Consider the following 4,056-nt stretch of genomic DNA (forward strand, 5'->3'; position numbering starts at 1 on the left):
CGATTAGTCTTTCGCCCCTATACCCAGTTCCGACGATCGATTTGCACGTCAGAATCGCTACGGTCCTCCATCAGGGTTTCCCCTGACTTCGACCTGACCAGGCATAGTTCACCATCTTTCGGGTCCCAGCATCTGTGCTCAGAGCGCGCCTGCATTCACGGATTGGAAACGAGACGCCTCGGGAGTGCGAGAGATCGATCGAGACCGAAGCTCCATCCTCCCTGAGCGTGCGCGCGTGTTTAGCGCGCGCGCGCCTTCACTTTCGTTGCGCCTTTCAGTTTTATGTTTTAAATATCTCAATGACTCGCACACATGCTAGACTCCTTGGTCCGTGTTTCAAGACGGGTCCTGCGAGTGCCCGAAAATGAATCATCGCAGACGGATACGCGCACAGTCCGAGACAAAACACGGCAGCGACGACAGCAACGCCGCGTCGACGTCCGCACTCGGGCAGGAAATCGACGGACGACGTTCGCTTGCGTCGGGCCGGACGCGCGTGAGACGCGTGCGCGATTCGTATTATATGTACGATTTTGTACTACCGTCCGACGGCCGGTCGGCCACCGTCACGGTCCAATAGTGCGTGCGCGAACACGAACACGACTGGACTCCCGAACGGCGCTTAGACCGACATCGAACGGGTCGCGATGTATTACTGAGAGAGAAGTGCACGCCGTCGACGAACGTCGACGGACGCGACCCGTGTCACACACGACGAACCCGCTAGGGGACACGTATGCGCGACATCGAGGCGCGCGCCCGTACGCCGTCGAATGACGATGAATCTCTCCGTTCGTTCATTCGAGTTTCGCAGGTTTACCCCTGAACGGTTTCACGTACTCTTGAACTCTCTCTTCAAAGTTCTTTTCAACTTTCCCTCACGGTACTTGTTCGCTATCGGTCTCGCGGTAATATTTAGCCTTAGATGGAGTTTACCACCCACTTAGGGCTGCACTCTCAAGCAACCCGACTCTGAGGAGCGTACCTCTCGCCGTCTCGCTCCGTCGCTACGGGCCTGGCACCCTCTACGGGAAAACGGCCCCGTTCAAGACGAACTTGGACAGGAGTGGCGACGACGAGAAAGCGATACCTCCCGAACACCACATCTCCCGCGATCGTTACAACCGCGGGATTCAGTGCTGGGCTATTTCCTGTTCGCTCGCCGCTACTAAGGAAATCCTGGTTAGTTTCTTTTCCTCCGCTTACTAATATGCTTAAATTCGGCGGGTGATCCTCCCTGATCTGAGGCCAACGATAAAAAAAAAACGAGGCAGACGCGATATCCGTCAACGCGACGGCGCCGCTTTCGTCGAGACGAGACGAGATCTTCATCATCATCCGTCCGTTCCGACGTCGGCGTCGACGCGCTCTTCGGACGTCGAGTCCGCCTACTATTCGTTATCGCGCGTGCACGCACGTGCGCGCGTTCGTTCGTTCGTTCGCCACCCCGCCGTCTGTGTATATAATGATAACACAGACACGAGAGACGACACGACGCGACGCGACACGAAACGACACGCCTCGAAAACGAATACGACGTTTACATGTCATCACGTACGCAATGCGCGCTTTATGTGTATACGTCGTAACGAAAACGGAGCTGTTTTATCGATATACGTTCGATCGATGTTCGATAACGAGAAACGTACGAACTCTCGCTCTCTCACTAGACTAGAAGAGATCGGCCCTCATATATCCGATTACCCTCTTTGATCGAACGATAGAACGACGATCGAAAGGTCGGAGATGGGGGCGCGCTCTCGACTAGACCGATCGACGAAGACGACGACGACGACGTAGACGACGTAGACGACGTAGACGTACGAATCGGTAGAGCGAGCGACGCTCTCGGTCTCTCACACATCGCGCATAACGAAACTCCGTGACGTAAACGTACACACGAACCGTATATAAATACAAAAATTTTGTAATATACACGAACACGCATGGTACATAAACATACATACACGTCGTATTGAAATATTTGAACGGACCGAGAGAGAGTCGGTTCGTATACGAATACGAATACGAACGAACTCTAAAACGGATACCGTCATGTGTTCGAGAATAACGTATAATAGTTTAACATTACGAAAAACTATATACACATTAAACATTGAACAGTGTGGTATATATTTTTATACAGCCGGCCCTCAGACAGGAGTGGTCCTGGATGTTTCTCCACGGACCGCAATGTGCGTTCGAAATGTCGATGTTCAAATGTGTCCTGCAGTTCACACTATGACGCGCAGTTAACTGCGTTCTTCATCGACCCGCGAGCCAAGTGATCCACCGTCCAGGGTAATTGTTTATTTTCATGATGATTAGTTTCTACGATCACTGAAGCGATTCTATACACGCCCGTGATATTAGTTTGTTTAAATTTTTTTTTTTTTTCTTTTTTTTATTTCTTTTCAGTATATAAATAAAAATTAAAAAAAAAAAAAATATTAAAAAAAAAAAATTAAAAAAAAATATACGTTATTTGAAGATGACGATGCGCTATCGAAAGACGACAACATCGTGCTTTCCTCGAGAAACCGACGTCGAAACATCAGAAGGGACGCGTTGAACGACCCCGTTTTTATTATATTCGGAGTCGTCGTCTCGCATCCGAACGACATACGAACGCCGAACCGCATTTTGTTTTATTTCATTTTACGAAAAAAACAAACGAAACTTTCAGCGGACGCTTCTCGTATCCCCGCCGACTGACCGATCGACTGACTGACTGATCGTCGATCATCGTATCATCGTCTAGGAGAGCGTGTGAAACGCATCATCGCACGTATCGATCGAAAGCACGAGGCCTCTATGAAAATATGATATAACGCATAAAACACAAAACACGAAAACACATCGACGTCACCACGGATCGATATCATATTAAATTCAAAAACGAATTCAAATCGACACTCACATAACGACCGATCGATGTAAACGATGACGAGACTCGTAATCGAACGGAGACGACGACGCGTAACGTAGACGTAGACGTAGACGTAGACGAAGAACGAAAGACGAAAACGAAAACGAAGAGCGACGAGAGTCTTGAACTCGAAACGTATACAGTGTCGTATATATATTATACATGTGACTCGCGGCGCGGATTCTTGCCGGTCTACGTACACAGGTATAACGAAGACGACTACGGTAACGACGAGTGAAGACTGCACGCGTGCAACTTCGATGTTCGTTAGCTAGCGTTCTCGCTAGTTACGTTCGCCGCGTACATACGACGTCCACATTCGAATTGAAAGTACACGATTACATACGTCTTACGACGATCGTTATGTTCGTATCTCTTTTTATAATACTACGTTTTAATATATATACGTATATCGATTCGATGACGACGCTTCAGCGATACGTATTGTATTTATATATTTTTTTGCGAATATCGTTATTTTCATACGTGATGATACTAACGTCGAAGGCGATGACGACTCGTATATCAACGAACGCCTAGGCGAAGACGACGTAGTCGTCGTCGTCGTCGTCGGAGAAACGATAATGCGATCCACCGATCGAATTCGCATTTTTTCGTATTATGATTCTTTTTGGTTGTTGTTATTGTTATTGTTTTATTATATCGTCGTATATCGGCACTCTCATTGCTCTTTCGTGCTGCACTATTTATCTCGCTCGTATACAGAGAAGAGCTCGATCCGCACAGAGACGAAACAGAATTCGAGATAGATAAACGTACGTTAATGATCCTTCCGCAGGTTCCCCTACGGAAACCTTGTTACGACTTTTACTTCCTCTAAATGATCAAGTTTGGTCAACTTCCCAGCAACGCCGACGGCCGTGAAGCCACCGCGTGTCGGTCCGAAGACCTCACTAAATCATTCAATCGGTAGTAGCGACGGGCGGTGTGTACAAAGGGCAGGGACGTAATCAACGCGAGCTTATGACTCGCGCTTACTAGGAATTCCTCGTTTATGGGGGATAATTGCAAACCCCAATCCCCAGCACGAAGGAGTTTCAACGGGTTGCCCGGGCCTCTAGGCCAGGGAGAACATGCTGATTCCTTCAGTGTAGCGCGCGTACGCA

General features: G+C 48.5%; 2 non-coding genes across 2 annotated transcripts in view; both read right to left on the bottom strand.

The window, feature by feature from the left end:
- The window catches only part of LOC126780829 (large subunit ribosomal RNA), a 3,980-nt gene extending 2,729 nt beyond the window's left edge, over positions 1-1,251 (bottom strand). The window contains exon 1 of the ribosomal RNA XR_007670553.1: positions 1-1,251. This exon is cut by the window's left edge and continues 2,729 nt beyond it. This is a non-coding gene — a ribosomal RNA (large subunit ribosomal RNA).
- Positions 1,252-2,147: 896 nt separating this feature from the next.
- LOC126780832 (5.8S ribosomal RNA) lies at positions 2,148-2,304 on the bottom strand. The gene has a single exon (XR_007670556.1). It is a non-coding gene; the product is annotated as a 5.8S ribosomal RNA (ribosomal RNA).
- Between the last annotated feature and the right edge of the window lie 1,752 nt (positions 2,305-4,056).

The sequence above is a fragment of the Nymphalis io genome, unplaced genomic scaffold, assembly GCF_905147045.1.
Source record: "Nymphalis io unplaced genomic scaffold, ilAglIoxx1.1, whole genome shotgun sequence".
Classification (NCBI taxonomy): Eukaryota; Metazoa; Arthropoda; class Insecta; order Lepidoptera; family Nymphalidae; genus Nymphalis; species Nymphalis io.